This window comes from Varanus komodoensis, unplaced genomic scaffold (assembly GCF_004798865.1).
Source record: "Varanus komodoensis strain SLA01 unplaced genomic scaffold, ASM479886v1 scaffold4, whole genome shotgun sequence".
Lineage (NCBI taxonomy): Eukaryota > Metazoa > Chordata > Lepidosauria > Squamata > Varanidae > Varanus > Varanus komodoensis.
In genome coordinates this window covers 60,117,730-60,136,512 of record NW_025335941.1, presented here as the reverse complement: position 1 = coordinate 60,136,512, position 18,783 = coordinate 60,117,730, and the positions used below count along the sequence as shown (strand labels likewise).

General features: G+C 45.6%; 1 protein-coding gene across 5 annotated transcripts in view; it reads right to left on the bottom strand.

Moving 5' to 3' along the window:
* Positions 1-18,783, bottom strand: part of DLG2 (discs large MAGUK scaffold protein 2) — a 959,957-nt gene that overhangs the window by 810,066 nt on the left and 131,108 nt on the right. The gene's annotated exons all lie outside the window — the stretch shown is intronic.

Here is an 18,783-nt window from a genome sequence, read left to right as displayed (position 1 = left end):
AGTCAGAGTCCCAGCTCCAGCCTCCAGCACCTTGAGGGCAGAGCTGGGTGTCCCAGTTCAGAGCACCCTCCTGCCAGCCAGCACAGTGCTTTCCGTGCTGGCTGTGGCTCCGAGGTCACAAGACCAACCTCAGAGCTGGCACGGGGAGGCTGCGGGCAAGCACTTCGATAATGCAGTAAGTATCTGAACTCTGGTCACTGTAGTATTCTTACTATTATAATAATGTCACAAAGGGAGACCAATCATGAGCTATGGTAGCGGCATATAAATTGAAATAAATAAATACTATAATATATATATTTATATTTAACCTGCCTTTCCCCTTTTGCAAAAAAATCAAGGCAGCTTGCATAGACCTCTTCCACACCATTTTATCCTCAGAATGACAACCCTATGAGGTGGGTGAGGCTCCAAATGAGCCACTGACCCAGAGTCACCCAGCAAGCTACACTAGAAGTGGGATCTCTCAGGTCCCCTGTCCAGTACTCTAACCACTACACCACGTTGCCTCCCTGTAGAGGGTATCCCATTTTCTTTCTCCTCTGAGTTGTATATAATGGGCAAGCCTGCATATTCTGTGCCACATCAAGTCATACACAGTTTAAAAAAGAAGGGATTCTAACCATGTGATATCTCATTTCTAGGCACGACCATTTGCCTGATAAAATATAAAAACCACAGAAAATATGATTCTGTAAATGCTTCAACTTATTTTATCCGCTGGGACCAACGCAGTTAACAGCCCTCTATACAAAGCCATCTTTCATGTCTGTTTTCCCGACAAAAGACGCAACATATTTCAGTTCTTTTTTTTCCCTCCTGCCTGATCCTTATGCATGTTTATTCGGAAAGGAAATCCTGCTGAATTCGGTAAAGCTCACCCCCTCTTGGACTCGCACAAGAATGGGAATTTACGGCGGAGTCCTTCGCACTGGCTGCTCAGAGGGGTTTACTCCCCAGTAGGAGGGTGGCGGATCGCAAGGTTAATCCCTTCCACGTGGGACTACAGCACACTTTGAAAAGTAGCATTGCTCTTCCACGTACGCCTGCTTCTCTCGCCCACCCTCCCCGCATCCACATGCAAACACACCTTTTTCGTTGCCACACTGTTGTGGAGTTTTCTTTGAAGAAGTCGTGCATGATTCATGCTGAGAAGGCAAGCCCTCTGCTTGTGGGTTGACTCTTCCCCCGCTCACAAGAGAGAGAGAAGGAGGAAAGCTACTTAAATCGTCCTTTCCAACGTGGAGAGAATCAATGCCTACTATTCATTCGAAGACAGCGAGAAGAACCATTGAGACCTACATGCAGGAAAATCCAGGCTTTCGCAGTATAATGAAGAACCTTTCCTTTCCAATCCTTTTGCTCAGAATCATTAAGACTCACTCCATTTGAAGTATGTTTCCAATAAGCTGTTCTAAGGAGGAAGGGATGTTTTAAGAGTCATCTTCTTTCCGTAAATTATTCAGGTTATTATAACCCCGATATTATTGTGGTTTCTCAAGAGACAAGCGGTTCAGCCAGCCACATACCATTACTTTGCTAAGAGTCAGTCCTGGATACCAAAGATCTAAAGCAATCGTATAAGAATCCATAGTGTCAGATGAAGGAAGGGGAAAACTGCTCACAGACTATTAAAGGTCTTTGTAAAAGAAGAGTGTAGTAAAACAAGAAGAAGCAGAAGAAAGAAAAGAAGACGGTTGGGGAAACTTTGCAAAACTCTGCATGACTTGGGAACTACTAAAGAAACAGCTGCTGTGGTTTCAGAATTTATTTTCCAGGAGTAGAATTAGAGCTTTTGCTCAGGGTTGCACAGGAGAAATGCCAGCCTTCGAAACCTAAATTATTTGAATACACAGTGAAGGTTGCTATATGGATACTGGGCAACGCCTGCTAAAGCCCTTACTAAAACAAAGGAAAGACAGCTACAATGACTTCTGCCATTCCTTCTACTCCTGTGTTTTAATATGCAGGGATTTCTTAATCATGGTCTTGTCTTGCAAAGATTGTTGGGCTTTTCAGGTTGAACTCATCCAATCAAGATTCTGCAAAATCCATGTAGAAATATGTATGCCTTTTTCATAATAGGTGGATTAAGATACACATGCACCATCAATGAAAGCATGCTTGTGCTCATTTGGGTTTGTTTTCCAGAAAGCATCACCAGTCCGGAAATGTATGGCTTTCTGACCACAAATTATGTGAGTACATCTGTGAAATGAATAAAAAACCCAACCTTCAAGGAGCAAATGTCTCATTATATCCTGAGACAGAGACCACTAAAATATGAAGGTAGGAGAAAGAAGTGGCCCTTCCTACAGAGGGAATGGACCCGAGTGGCCTGGTCCTTTGTTCAGCAGGAGAAATAAGAGGCTTTGCACCATGTCTGGACTGTGGAGTGGTAGCACATTAGCAGTGGAATCATGCGGTTGCCATGTCACTGCAAGGCTAGGTAAACCGGGGGTCTCAACACAGCACCCATGGACCCCTCCAGTGGAGCCTACAAGCAGTCCCCAACATCAGTGCCCACTGGTCCCTGCTTATTTTTTGCTCCTCATTTTTTTCATATTTGTGCATGAATCCATATGATGTATCTACAACTTTCTAGTCATTGTACATGTTGTTGTTATGTGCCCTCCAGTCTTCTCTGACTTAAGGCAACCCTATGAATGATGGACCTCCGGAATGTCTTTTCTATGGCAGCCCTGCCCAGGTGCTCCAAATTCAAGCTTGTGGCTTCCTTGATCGTCAGTCCATCACCACAGGAATCAACAAAGCAGGACCAAATACCCATTAAGTATCCATCTGAAGCTAATGTCTACATGCCATCCATTCAAACCCCGAAAGTATTGTGTGGTCCTCACTCCATTGCATTATAGGAAGTGAGAGTTTATCCTCCCAAGTTTTGTAATATCAATCTCTGAGCTGCCAGAAGGGCACGGGGAATCCATTTCCCCTTCAATTTGTTAATTTCCATGAAGCAGGTAAATAATTTAATGCAGCGTGTTCCTCCCTGAATACTGAAGACTGTTCTAATGCAAAATTTATCCGTGTCATAGCTTCCTCCCAAATCATAGGTTACTGAACCTTGCCAAATCATATGTTCCAAAGAAGCATTTGAACCACCAGCAATTAGCCACATTGGACAATCCCTTATTAAAGAGAACTTGTGGCATCCAATAAATATGAAACAGAAGTTTTTGCTGAATAGGAGACAGCCTGAGATCCAAGGATACAACCATAGACCCCAAAGTGGTTAGGCATTTTGTGGTGGTGCCGGCAGAAGTTCCTCAGATTCCCAAAAGTGCCCAGTGTTCCAAAAAGATTCAGGATCCCTGATGTAAACCATTTAGTTCATCCCGAGATGAACGGAGTATTTTGAGTATGCCCATTACTAGCACTGCGACGAAATAGCTTCTCGGGCTTGCTGCTTCCAAAGCCAGAATGAGACGGAGGACCCCACTGCTGGACCCTGTCTGTATGAGAAGCCTTAGCACCATGGTCCAGAGGGGCACCCCTCCCGGGGAGGCCTGAAGCGGAGCATCCAACATGTCCCAGCTGGACCTGGCTCTGCGCAAGAACAAGGCTGCCAATAAGCCTGAGCCACAGTTCAGATCTGATGGTGCAGCACAAACTAAGCAAGAATCGTTCAGTCTTAAGCATGCTGACCATACAAAGCTTCATCCGTTGCCTGAAAACTGAGAGGGCAACGCTCTGTATCCCAGATCCTCATTCTGGCAACAGTGGATGGGTTCAGAGAACACAACAAGGCACGGGGATTTTTTTACCACTGTTGGTCTGTCACGTTTTCTGAACCCAGTTGTAGTATTTCGCCATGGTAAATCATGGTTAGAAACAATGGTTTGCTTTACAGTTTCTCTGTACCACCATGGCTTGCCTGAACGCACGATCCTGGTTTCCACAGTGCAACTACCATAGAGTCATCTGGAAAGAATGGCAACTGCAGATGCTGCTCCATGTAGCCAGCCTCTGTGTATGGCTCAATGAGGAAGAGATAAGCAACACAGGCAATGAGCAATGCACCCTGGGATTGATGCCAGCAGAGGAAGGACTGAGCAGGGAGGATGGAAACCATGAGAACATAGAAAGTACTTAAGTCCACAGATGTTTGCACACTTCCTCTTGGCTTGGGATCACTTTGCAGGACTCGGCCAAGCACAAGAGGAAGTCCATGAATGCTAGACGGACAGGTTCCAAAAGGGTTCATCCCAACCCCAGCTGAACAAAACAGGTCATCAACAGGGATGGGAGAAAGCTGAACTGAGCTTTGAAGCAACGTCCAGAGAAATGTGAGGAGCTCAAGCACCCATGGTTCACCCATCTCTTGGAATTGCTCCCAGGGTGTCTGTGGAAGTTCAGCATTCAAGCCTACCTCTAGGTTCCCTTTCTCCGTGCCTCTCTGTATGATTCTCTGAGACAGGGCTCCTTTTTCACCAGGGGGCCAGTGGAAAGGTGCCGGCAAGGCGCGCGGGCCGGAAAGGTGGTGCCAGCGGTGTGCGCGGGCTGGCACGGGGGCGATACATGCAGGTGTGCACACGCGGCAAGGCAAGGCGTGGGCAGGGTGGCCACGCACCGCGAGGCAGGCGCACGAGGCAGCAGCTTGCTAGCTTGGAGATTGTTTTCTCTGAGCAAGCAAACTGCTGCCTTCCCGCACGCAGGGCGAGGTGGGCAGTGGCGGGTGTGCACACGGGCGTGTGGCGGGCCCAAATGGGCATGGCGGGCTGGATCCGGCCCCCGGGCCTTAGTTTGAGGACCCATGCTCTGAGTTTACTGGCGGCAAAAGGGATGGCAGGGGGGACTTGATTCACATCCTTGATGTCTCAGGATACTGAGACACCTTGGGTTCTAGTGCCCAATTCCATATGATATGTTGTGAGTGTGAAAAGAAGGATTCAGCAGTGTCCTGGTGCTAGTGATGTTACCCTAGTGGAAACCAAGACTTGGTATGGCAGGGCATTTAAGCTTATTAAATGAAAAGCTGCCCATGTTACAAAGGCATTGTTTGCTACAGGAATAGAACCACTAGAGATGTGTGAAGAATCTCTTTTGGGGGTGGAAATCTGTCCGATTCCCTGAGCTCAGCTCCACAGCTTGCAGCCCACTTTCTTGTGGCTGTGAGACTGACTTCCTGGTGAGCACCCCAAGTGTTGGCATGGGCGTTCACCTTCCATAGGCGTCCTCTTCCAAAGCATGTGACTTACAGATTTTGTTTGTGTAGCCTGAAGTGCCTGATCCTGCCTAATCTTGGAAGCTAAGCAGGATCAGGCCTGGTCAGAAGTGGGATGGGTGACTTGAGTGTATGATTCTATGATTATTGCTGTCAACTGCCTAGAGAGCTTTGGCTATGGGCAGTATAAAAATGTAATAATAATAATAATAATAATAATAATAATAATAATGTACACTCTTTGAAAGAAGGTTATCTCTTGCACTGCAGTTCCCCAAGCATTCCTCTCGGCTCTGCTCACTTCCTAATCCAGGGCCAAGCACAGGAAGAAGTCCAATGAGCAGATGAGGACGGCCATCGCAGTCTTAAGTGGTACCACCTGGAAAGCATTGCTCCCCGTGGTATTATCCATGAAGCACAAGGAGAAATAAGGAGAAGCAGAAGAGGTCTTGGGTGGCGCACTGAATACGGAGGGTGGGGCGGAAGGAAAGGGAGAAAATGAATAGTGCTGAGCCTTTATGCCTGGGCAGCGCAGTGGACCAAAGCTGTGAACTGATACAGAAAGTGCATGGGAGGCACCGGTGGGAAGAAAGCACGCTTGGCGCTGGACCTGTTGACTTGAGATGACAATGAAATATTACGCAGGCACCTGAAGGCGTGGGATTTATGAAAGTAGGGTCGAGTTGTTGACTGAATCGCTACCAGACCCTGCTGGATACACAAGATCTGTCAGTTTGGTAGGCGGAACCCACTTTGGACTGAGTGAAGGTTTTATAGGAGCAGTTCATCCATTTCTCAAGAGTTTCTGCCTCTTACCTCCTCCCTTTTTATATGTACACTTCCCATTTCTGCTCAGCTTTATAGACAGAAACAATGGATCAAGAACAATAGACAGGGATTATATAATATATAGCAGAAGAGCTGTTGCCGTTCTGTGTCATCCAATAGACGGCACCCCATGAATGCTTTCCCTCCAAAGGGCCTATCCATGACGGCCCTGCTCGGTACTTGTTACCCAAACTGTGGCTACCGCCATGGAGTTCATCCATCTCATATTTGGTCTCTTCTTCTTCCTCTTCCTCCCTTCCATTTCCCCTTGCATGAGTGTTTCAGGAGTGGGTACCATGATTCCCAGAGCTTCCAAGTCACCCTCAGACATGGTCCTTGGGACTCACCAAGGTGCCTGCGCTCTTCTACTACTGTGTTCTATTGTATAATAACATTTCTCACCAGCAGCTGAGTAAAAGCCAGATGAGTTCTGGTTGCTCCCACACATCTTCTCTTCCACGAAATCCCTGTGCCCCATATTCTTATGAGCTGAAGAGGGCACGGGATTGCAAGCCAGTGCTTTCACCCAGAGCTCACCCATTTTGCAATGGTGCCCACTGCCCAGGACAGTTCCTCAAACTGCCTGATATGGCTCACGAGGCAAAAAATTACTTGCTCCTGATGTAGATCATTAGGGTGTTCAAGTGTCTTTGAGGAACGGAAAACCACCAGGCAGGAAAAGCCATGAAGAGCAATAATGCTTGGAGGCATAACCAGATTTTCAGTATGCCGTAACCAGAGATGTTTGAGGAATCCAGTCTGGGAGCAGGAATCCATTGGGTATCCGCAGCTCAGCCCCCGCTTTCTCTCTTCCCTAAGTCTGCACAGTCACCTGGCAGGAAGTGGGTTCAAGCAAAGTTCTGCTTCCGCACACATGACTTGCATGCTTTGCATTCTTTGTGCAAAGAATCACATACACTTTATACTTCACACAGAATCTGCTGGTCTTCCCAAGTGCTCATGAACTTAATCCCAACCCACCTTGCTTCCTGGACACGGCTGAGCATGGGAAAGGAGTTCAGCGAGTGCAGGAGAGCCAGATTTCAAACTAATCTGCACATCCTTGGCAGTAAACGGTATTCCCTGGTGTTCATAGTCAGATTGGTTCTAATTGTTCCCCTGTTCACACTCCAGTAAAATTCCTCCCGTTTCTCAGAAGGGGGTGCTCCAAAAGGAAGAAAAAGTTTGCTTGCTTGCTTGCTTGCTTGCTTAAATCTTTTATATCCTGTTCACAATGACTCCGGGTGGTGATACAATAAAATATATAAGATACAGCATCAAAATTTACAATAAATAAATACCAATCTTTAAATACTATTAACATTTAAAATAATGGGCAAATGAAAAGGTTTTGGCCTGGTGTCAAAATGAAAAAGCATTGGTGCCAGGCACACCTCTCTGGGGAAGCTATTCCATGGCTGAGGTGCCACTGTAGAGAAGGCCCTTCTCCAGGTAGCCACTCTACGGATCTGCTTCCAAGAGGGCTCCCAAAGAAGGACCTCCAATCCAGGTCTTAGCAGGTGGGCAGGTATATAAAATTTCCCCCACATGGTTCCCTGCCACCTTCTAAAGTCAGCCTTCTCCTCCATGTCCACCTACCATTCCCACTCTGCTCTCTGTTAACTTTTCCAATGCATTTTCAGCCCTGCTCAGTAGTTCCTTCAGCACTTATTCCAAGAAACAATGAGCTCATCGAGTATCTAATCAGATTAAGAAAGGGCGGGGGGGGGGCCTTCCAGGCATTGTCCTCCCTCTGAACTCTCATTTGCCTTCAAGCAACCTTGCAATGTAGCCAGATCCAATTGGCACCATGACCCTCTCCCACTTTCTAGCTAGCGCTTGACCAATTATTTTTAGAAAAATGGTTCCAAAGCAACAGAAGAAATGGGATGCAGGAAGCAGAAAACTAACACAAAGAAGGGCAACCTGCAGGGGGGACTGTTTGCAAACCAACCTCACCACCCCAAATCTTTGCCCCAAAATTTACCCTAGAAAAAGTTAGGCATAAGACCAATTGAAAAATGACTGAAGATTAGGCATGATACATTCTTGGGGGCATAAAAATAGGAATGGTTTGAAGGATATTATCCATCGGGAAGCTCATTGGCATATGCTGGGATTCCTTTTTCTCACTTCCAAAACAACAGACCATTCGTTGGCAGAAGTTCTTTATTCTCCAATGCACATCCAGAAAACTATATCCAGCAAAGAATGAGCACACACACAGTAGTTCATTGAACCCAGTCTAGCACGTCTGAGCATTCTCTTTTTGAGGAACCGGCTGGGGTCCCTCCCTTGCCCTTTTTGGAGATGGGAAAGCCTCTTCTCTGTCCATCAACCCTCTGGCTGGTTGGCCCATCTCTACAGACGTGTCATGGGATCAAGAGTCATAATGGGCTTGGCTGGATGCAGGAGGACTTCTCCCATTCGCCCTCCCAGTAGTTGTGAATCTTAACTAGTCTCATTGCCCACCTGAACACCTGGGGAGTGGGTCCTTGAGCTAAGATCCTCTGCTTTGTCCATTTCAACGTTCCTGCTTCCCAAGATCCCTCTTCATCTGACAAGTCCAAACCTGCTTGACCTTGGTATGCATGCCAAGAATAGCTGCTCCTTATGTTCCCAAGCCCCATAATTCTTTCAACTCAGGTGATTAGGGGCATCCTGCCTGGTCAAGAAGAACGTGCAAGTGATGGTCACGTCCATGTTTCTTCTACTCTGCAAAGCAGTTAAAAGGAGAAAATCAGCCGTCTACGGGCAAGATTTTGGAGCAGGAGGGAAGGAGACAGGCATATATCTTATCTTGGCAGTGCTTGTCATTTCCCCTCCCTGCCCCTGGTACATCTCCAAAAGCCCTGCTTTTACAACTTCAGGAATGCGCCTGATGTGGGTCTTTCTGTGCTGGCTGTAAGGGTAATCTGGCACAGTTCCTCAGCTATGAGACAGACTAATTTTCATGGGATCAGAGTAATCCTCTGGCTATCTAGATGGTTAAATAACTGGAAATTTAAACCAGGCACTTCTCCTTGGTGGCCCCAAACCAAGGAAAATGATTGCATGAGCCCACATATTCAGAAAACTGTATTATCTGTCCATCTGTCTCTGTCTGTCTGTCTGTCTGTCTCTCTCTGTTTGAACAGGCTTTTAATATTTGCTATTATGACAAGGGTGTTTGTGTGTGCACATATTGTGTGTCTGCCTTTACTTATGTTATTGATCTTGCTCAACCTTAAAACTGCAATGGATTTCATTAAGAATGTTTTGTGGTGATTTTATAAATTTTAGTCTATCTGATCGTTGTTGTTTTCAAGTTGCAGGACAGCTCTGTATGGAAGCAGTAATAAAAAAACACTGAACTTAACCTTTAAAGAAAAGGTTACAGAAGTATTTGAATTTAGCATTTAAATTCAACAGTTGACATTCATAAACTATGAGAGTGCAAAAGAAAGAAGAAAGCAAATCACAGGCTTTCCTGCTACTGCTGCATCCAACTCACTGGAAAAACTTGCAGCCCATCAAAAGCCTCGAAAACGCAGCCACTGCAACATAAATAAAGCAAAAAATATGCCAAATTGCCATCTCATGGGGACATTTCAATTAAATGTATTTATTAAAGGATAATTGGAAAGAAACTGCCACTATCCCTTAACTAAAACACAAGCAATAGTTTGGGATTGAAAAAATAATTATGGCTATCAGTCATTAAAGAAATCTTAGACAATTAGATATAATCAGGTAGCCAATGGATTCACTGAATCTGCATCAATTTGCATACAATTACAATAGTTCTGAAGCGGAAGGGTATCCTTGAAAAGTCATGAATATACCAAGCAGTCAAAATAGTCTGAGAGAGCAACCCATTGACCCTGGAGAGGCTCCCTGGGAAAAGCCGCCTCAGAGGACCTCAAGGAGATCAAATGAAGGAATTGCAATAGAAGAGGAGGGGAGAAACCGGTTTGCAAAGCTCTCTGGATCTGGCCACATGCCTCCTCTAGAGGAAAAGGGCTGACAAAAAGACAAAACCCTAATGCAACCTTGCAAGGCACTGAATAGTTAAAGGCACCTCTGCAATCAGAAGCTGTACTTCCTGGTAGGTCTGAACCTAGGCTCTAAGAAGAGGCATTCCCCATGGAATAACACTTACATTAAAAGTGATAGTATGCATAACGCCTTTTGATAAATGACTAGAATTCCCAGAATGCCACCGCCAGCCCAGAGAGTGGGCGAGGCTTGCTGGGAGTCGTAGGCAGACCTTTTCACTGTCTAAATCTGCACAGGATTGCACCCACAGTCAATTATATGTAGGACTCCTGAACGCCTCTTTGCAACTGCTGGAGTTAGGGAGCTCGGTGCTCACCCAAAGCTAGAATTCACTCAAGGGTTGCCCTGTCTGACCCTTGGGACGCTGTTGGACCGCCATTCCCATCAGCCCTAGCCACCGGAGGGGAGTTGCCTTTCGACAGCTTCTGCAAGGCCAACCCCTGCCCATTGCTTCCCACTCCAGATTGCAAAAGAACCCCTGCTTTCATGGAGCCAAGCCAAGCCAACAGGCAGAGCAGCTCAGCAAATTTTCTGGGGAAACAGGTCTTAGGAGGAAGCCCAATGTCCACCATCCATGGCAACTAGTTTCTTCAAGAACATGTTTTACCAACAATATATCAGCTATGCTCCTGCTTGGATGAGGGTGGTCTTGCTATGGTCATTCATGCACTGGTAACCTCCAGATTGGACTACTGCAATGCACTATACGTGGGGCTTCCCTCGAAGATGGTCTGGATTCTTCAAATGATTCAGAGCAGGGCAGCGCTGTTGCTAACGAGGAGGTCTTACGAACATATCACACCTGTCCTCTGTTGGTTGCACTGGGTGCCCGTTCCAGTCCGGGTCAAATTCAAGGTCTTGACTATGACATAGCCCTGACTTGGGACCACATTATCATAGGGTCGCCTTACTCCATATACTCTGGCCCATTGTTTAAGATCTTCAACAGGGGCCCTCCTATGAGTTCCCCTCCCTAAGGAGGTTAAGGGAGAGGCTTCAAGAAGAAGGGCCTTTTCTGTGGGGGCACCCAATTATGGAGCATTGTAGTGCTGGAGATTCGCCAGGCGCCTAATTTACGGAGTTTCAGGCACCTGGCAAAACCTTTCCTTTTTCAGCATACCTATGGCCCTACTTAGATCATCTCCATTAATTGCACTAATTGTCATATATTAATGTTTTGTTTTACTCAATTACATATATTGTTATTCTGTCCTGTTTTATTTATTATGTTACTTTAATTGCATCATTTTAGCTAATGTTATTTATCGGTACTTTTATTGTCATGGCTGTTCAGAGAGCGTGATGCTAATGGGCAGCTTTCGTGCCAATCCGATAAATAAATAATACTGAAGCATTTGTCAGAAGCTGCTGGATTCTCCCGGACAAGGAGGACAAGAGTTCCCAGCTGCACCTGAGCCTTGCTTAAGCATCACTCAGGATCACAGAAGAGTCAGATCAGAAGGGGCCAAGAGGGCCCTCGACTCCAACCCTGGCTGCCTAGGAAGGCCTCGGCAGTTATAGGAGGCCTATAAATAAATGTATAAATAGATAAACCCCCGCTGGTGCAGGATTACGGTTACACCATCCTGATCAGATAACTGTCCAATCGCTTCTTGAATGTTTGTCTCTAGTGTGGAAGAGCACACAGCCTCTCTTGACAGCTGCTTCCACGGTTGCACTGCTCTTGCAGTCAGGAGATTCTTCCCTGTGTCTGGCCTGCACCTGGTGCACTCTAGTTAAAGTTCATTGTTCCGTGTCCTACAGTCTAGGATGAATGAGAAGAGATATGTTCCTTCTTCTTTGTGACAGCCTTTGAGTTACCTGTCGAGTGTGATCATGTCCCCTCTCTCCAGGCTGAACAGGCCCAGTTCTTTCAACCTCTCATCATAAGATCTATTTTCCAGGCCCTGTATCATCTTTGTCGCCCTGCTCTGAACCCTCTCCAGATTATTTTTTTATTTTTCGATTTATATCCTGCCTTTTCCTACAAAGGGCTCAAGGTAGCTTACATCATTCTCCTCCTCCATCTTATCCCCACAACAACAACCCTGTGAGGTAGGTTGGGCTGAGAGTCTGTGACTGGCCCAAAGTCACCCGGGTGGCTGAGTGGGGACTAGAACCCAGATCGTCTGAGTCCCAGTCCCAGCTCTTACCCACGACACCACACTGGCTCTCAGCATCCTTTTAAAACCTGGGTGCCCAAAACTGAATGCTGTATTCCAGGAGAGTTCCGATGAATGCAGATTAGAGGGGAATGAGTACTTCTCTGTTTCTGGAAGTGATGCCTCTATTTAAAAATATTCTTTGCCTTTTCTGTGGCTGCATCACACCGCTGGCTCATATTTAGCTTGGGGTCCACAGGAGCTCCAAGGTCCCTTTCACTCTCAGTACTGCTGAGCCGAGTCTTCCCCATCTTGTATCAATGCTGATTTTTCAAGGTGGCTTGGCTTGGCTTTCAGCCCTGACTGTTGGCTTGATCCTTGATTCTGCCTCCTGAGCTGTCCTTCACTTTTGACCTGCTCTTGGGGCACAGCCATGGGCCTGCCCCTTGGTTCTTGGCTCCCGGCCCCTGGCAAAATGCAGAATGCTGACCACAGCCCATAAACTGACTCACTCCAGCACAACTCAAGGTGCAAACAACCTTATTGATGTATTGTGCCTGTATCGTACCCTTTGTCCTTCAAAAGCCCTTGGCAGCTTGCATAATCCTCCTGTTCCTCTCCATTTTATCCTCTCAACAACCCTGCGAGGTAGGTCAGGCTGAGAGTGAGTGACTGGCCCACTCCAGTGAGCTTCATGGCCAAGTGGCGACTCGAACCCAGATCTCCCAAGTCTCCATCTGTCATTCTAACTGCAACACCAGATTGGCTCTCCCACGAGGGATGACAAATCTCACCCTTCCATATGTCGACAGACAGCTTTATTGCCTCCAGAGAAGAGAGCATATTCAAATAAATGAAAATTCATCTGCAACCTTTACTACCGCTTCTGCAGAGCAGCTGGGGCAGGGTATTAACTGGAGAAATGGTACAGAGGAAGAGGTGCTCCCCCAACAACAGCTTCTTATGAAGAAAATATGTCAGTAGCAAAATGCCCATTCCACCCAATTAGCCAGCCATTGACACATTATAACTCCATTTTCGGGTTCTCTAGATACAGGTTCCAAACTAACAGTAATGCTAATCTGCCATCAAAATTACATGAACTACACACATGCTCCTAACTGCCTCACTGCATATATAATATATATAAACTTGCAGTTTAGAGGCTTTTCTGCTTGCAATATTTGATTGGGTCCTTCTTTCGTAAATCTCCGATTATCCGTCACAGCCCTGCCTTGTGTTTTATGTAGCTGTTATGACCCATAATGATACAGCTGTTTTCCTTTCATTACCTACGTTCCCTTTTTGTCCAAAGGAAACCAGAGGCAGTCAGATTTAGTATGCAGCAGAAGTTGACAGATCGGGGGGAGATGTAGCTGCAAAGCAATAAAAAGTACAAGGTGCTTATAAGGCGACACTTCTTTCCAAAGTGGCTCTCAGCTCCGAAGCAACACTACGCTCTCCAGGTTTCATTTTAATGCCGATCCACTCTCCCAGTAGATGGAATCTGACAGCATTATTCAGAAATGCCACGCATGCATTTCAAACAGCTAACCGACCCTACAAAGCAATGAACTGTTTTTCTAATCATGTATCATTTAAATGTGAACTAATGTAGACACACAGAAACACTCATACATATATACTGACAAATAGCTCTCTTGGTCATTGAGACAAAGGAGAACGATTGGAAACATCTAGCTTAGTTTCTGCCCTTCTTCGAAAAGACTGGAGGCAAGAAAGTTATGTCCCTTCCATCTGCTTCTGCAGTCTTAACATATCTCTAACACTGTGCTATATATTTATATGCTGAATTATTTTACCTTGCTCTTGATTTAGTATGTGTGGTAGCTTTCAGTCATTTTAACTTGTTTTTATTGTAATGTGAGCCTTTAATCATGTTTCATGTCTTTTATTATGGTGTTCAAAGTTGATTTCAGTGTATTTTATAAAGAAAGGCAGGGATTTCCTCCCCCTAAATACGTGTAAACAAGGAAGAAGGTTCTGGGTTGAGATCGACTTTTCCTGGCAAACATGGTCTCCCAAATCCACCTTTGCTAAGAATTGGAATGCAGGGGAACTTATAAAGAGAGATGCGGGAAAAGAGAACCCCTCCTCTACCCGCCAATTCAGCCCTTCAGTGCCCCCCCCAACACCCATATTTCTCTACAGCTTCCAATCCCCCCCCCCGGGTGGGGGGGGGGGGAAGCACAGTACACACCATTGCCGGAAGGGCATTTGCAGGGAAGAACTACAAAGCAAGGGAAAAGTTTAGCCCCACGCTTCCACATAATTGTTCTCCATCAAGTGTTGCATACAAACACATCTCTAAATGATCCGGGGCCAGGAAATCTTAAAGGCCCATCCTCCCAGATGAAGCGACTTGCTCAGTTTGGCTATCTTTGGCATCCCTGCTCTGTGTTTTCCCGTTGCCTTCCGTCTGGTAGATAGCAAGGAGCAATAGAAAGAACCCCGTGACTCATGCTAATGGCAAGTCAAGACCTTGCCTTCTGGGGGATAATCTGAGAAGAACATCCTTGTCTCTGTTCAGCTCTGTTGTTCTTTTCCTTTGGAGCAAGGAAAGGTGAGAGTCTTCCTACATGAGGCATGTATTCTACACTCATCATTCCCTACCAATGGTTGCTTACCCATCCTTTAGACATACATCGTGACCCTCCAGGTTTGGTCCTGTTTTTAAAAGGTTTTTTAGAGTAGGGGAAATGCTGTATTCTTTGTAAAGCAAAATAAAATCTTTTCCCCACTTCCCTAATTGCATTATTCCACTACACCACAGTGAGGCCTAGAGGTTATGTAGCAGAAAATCTTCTCATATAACACTCAGATTTTCTGTGATGAAACCAAGGACAGATAAAGCAGGTGAACGGCCTCGTGCAGAAAAGCTGGTGCTCCATTTCTCTCTTTGTGCTTCAAATCACCCACTCCCAAAGCTGCTCGTTCTCTTTAAGAAAAGCCGCCAATGCATTTTCCTTGACTGTGTTTGTATGTACCGTATTCTCCCTAAAATGAGACCAGGTCTTATACTAATTTTCTCCAAAAGACGCACTACAGTTTATTTTCAGATGATGTCTTATTTTTTCATGTACATTAATCTACATTTATTCATGTACAAAATCTACTTTTCTTCAAATACAGTCATATCATCTTCTTCTGGAACATCGTCATAACTCTCCAAACCCAAATTGTGTTTCAACAGATGTACTAAGTGCATCCGTCTGGCTGACGATCTTAACTGGGGCTTATTTGGGGGTAGGGCTTATATTGTGAGCAACCTGAAAAATCATGCTAGGGCTTATTTTTCGGTTAGGTCTTATTTTCAGGGAAACAGGGTAACATGTAGTTAGGCTTGAAAAGCTGATCCAGACAGAGTCAGGAAATGCTGAAATCTGCAGAGCGTTGCGCGTGGAGAGAGCCACTGAAATGTAGGTGGCAGTTTCTCCATTCAGGCCCTTCAGGCCCTGAACTTTCAGCCACCCGAGCTGCCCGCTGGATCCACATGAAGTAAGGTTTGCGAAGCGCTGCCTCTTCCAACGGGGACTTGCTTGTGCAAGACGGTTTTCCTGAGCATTTCCACAAACCGGTGTGCTTGGCTGCTCCTTGCTTCTGATTTCAGGCTGGCATCTCAACTCTGCCTCTTTGTCTGTTCCTGGCTCAGACTTGCTCATGGCTCCTGACTCTTGCCTTGTCTCAGGTCCGAGCCAATGCCCTCCACCCTCAAACTAAGGCTGTTTCATATCTGAATAGATGTCCAGCGTGCAAAGCCCCTGCGCTCCAAACAAGCCCGTTGAGGAGACCATTCACCTTCCACATCCTTTCTCCTTGCTATGCTAGCTTTCTGTGAGCAGGGAGTTTTTGACAAGGTGCCATTCAGCTGTACACTTTTCCTTCTGCATTCTGCAACTGTTATAAATGGCATGCCTTTTCTGGACATATGTATTTGCTCCTAGGCAAGGAATGGTAATTCACATTTTCCGTATTATCATCATCATTTTTTAAAAGGAAGTACTGTGTGACATTTATTTATTTTATTTATTTTTTATTTTCCGATTTATATCCTGCCTTTTTCCTGCAAAGGGCTCAAGGCAGCTTACATCTCCTCCTCCATCTTATCCCCACAACAACAGATCACATAAGCATTCCATTCCATCAACATCTACTTTCTTCTCCTTTTATTTCCAAGAGGAGGATATGAAATGGGAAAACCCACATCATTTTCTTTTATTTTGAGGGAAGCCAAGGAGGAGAATAAAATGACTGGAGAGCCGAAAGCCCACACCAAGAATTGAAAAACCACACACTGCTGAGAGAATTGTCACAGCCAACTTGTAAACCTGTGAAAATACTGCATGCGTGATCATAATGGAAAGCTTGACACTCGTAACTTTGTCCTGGCAAGCTGATGGGGCTATTATTCATTACAAAGAAAACTATAACAAAGAAAATTAATGATGTTAGCTCATTTCTCAATTCAGCTTTACTGCAGAACCAGACATAATTATAACAGCCCTTACTTTGTCAACACAAAACTGATATAGCCTCCCAAAGCAATAGTTACCTGGAAACAAAGTCATAATTTACTGGGGAAAACAAACGGCCCAAAACTAAAAAAGCAGCTGCAAAATGAGACTGCTGCATTAGTTCATTTCCGCTGAGGAGTGCCAGCACTGAGAGAGTAATTCTGAAGTGACTCCGTCTTCGGGGAAGGGGGCTTGGTGTCCTCACCCCAACAGTAGCAATGGGTGTGTTGTTTTGCAGCCTGCAACGGCTGCAGACACCATCACACTTGACTGCTGGTTGCTGCCATTCTTCCATTTTGGGGTTATTTAAATAGCCTGCCAGTTCTAGCAGTCAGTCTGTCTAAATTAATAATAATAATAATAATAATAATAATAATAATAATAATAGCTTTCCCACCTTTTCCAGAGATTGGAAGTTAAGGCGACTCACATTCCAATTCATTCAATTTAAACATTCAAAAGCTTATAAAAGTTAGGAATATAATTACATCAATTAAATACTAAAATTAAATCACTACCTAGATTTAAAAGAGTGCCAAAATATAAGCAGTAAAAGCAACTCATTGCCATGCCAAATGCCTGCTGAAACAGAAAGGTTTTTGCCTGCTCGTGGAAATGTAACAGGAAGGACCAACTTAGTCTCCCTAGCAAGGCCATCACCCACGTGCAGCCGCCTCTCTGGGCCAATGCAATTCAGAAAGCCTTTCTGGGAGGGCTGGAGTGGAAAGCAATCCTCAAAAAGTGGTTGCTTTGCTGGGATTTTCCTGAAGCTTTCCTGGCTCCTGGAAGTGAAGCCAATAAGAAACCTGGACCATCTCCACCCGGCGCAATGGGGGGGGGGGGGGGGGGGGCTTTGAAGGAGCACAACCATGTGGAATGTTGCCAACTGCGGCCAGAGGAGGAGGACATTCAAATCCAGCCAGACTGAATCTGTTTCGCACAACCATGTCCATGTGCCACAGCCACGGACAGAGCAACCTCTGTTTTGTCCATCATTATCTTCATCACAACACACTTATATCCTGCCTTTTTTCCTCTTTTCCTCCATCCAGTCAAAGAAACCTCCCACCAACAGTGGCCCAACCTTTTCTGGACTGAGCTCCCTCATCTAGTCCTTTGCTGCAGCCACACACCAGGTTAGCGTCACCTGCTGAAGACAAAAGGTGAGACAGGGCTGCAGGTCATCAGCACACTGATGAGGGTCAAAGCTCTGGAGGACTCCACGCGGTGGTTCCATATAAAAGTGAAACAGCACGAGGGACAAGGGACCACCGTACTCGAGAGTCCAAGGGAAGAACAGTGTCCCCCAAGCACCTTCTGGGGCCAACCCAAGAACATAATACCCCAGTCCTCCATCAGCAGCATTGGCTCCCTGTTTATTGTTATTTATTTATTTATTTATTTATTTAAACATTTCTATGCCGCCCCATTCGCCGAAGCCTCGGGCGGCTCACAACATAAATTAAAATACAAAAGATAACAATATAAAATAAGTCACCCTGGCCAGATAAAATAAGGGAATAATATTAACAATTAAAATGACACTTAACTAAAAAGGACTTCGCCTGGCGCCGAAAAACAAATAACGACGGCGCCAGGCGGACCTCTCTGGGGAGCGCATTCCATAGATTGGGCGCCACCGCAGAGAAAGCCCTCCTCCGAGTACCTACCCTCCTGTTCCAGTCCTGGCCCAATTCAAAGTGTTGCCTTTGACATATAAAGCCCTGAATGGCTTGGGACCAGGGTACCTGAGGGAGCGCCTCTCTCCATATATCCCTACCTGTCCACTCAGATCCTCCTCAAAACTCCTCTTCCAAATACCCGTCCCCGTGAGATCAAAGTGAAATGGGCTAAGATAAATGCCCAATATGTGTATTTCACCCCTCCATAGACTAAAGTTTGAAAATGCACACGTGGCGAGCTACATATTTGGGAGGAGATGTGTGCAGAATTGGAAATGTGAGTCACAACTTTAGGAAGCCAAAAAATATCCAGCCTCAATATCCAATACCATCAATGAATGGATGACAAAATGAAAGGCAGCGGACGATCCACAAGATGCAGATAGAACGGATCTGACAAAATTTGTACATCC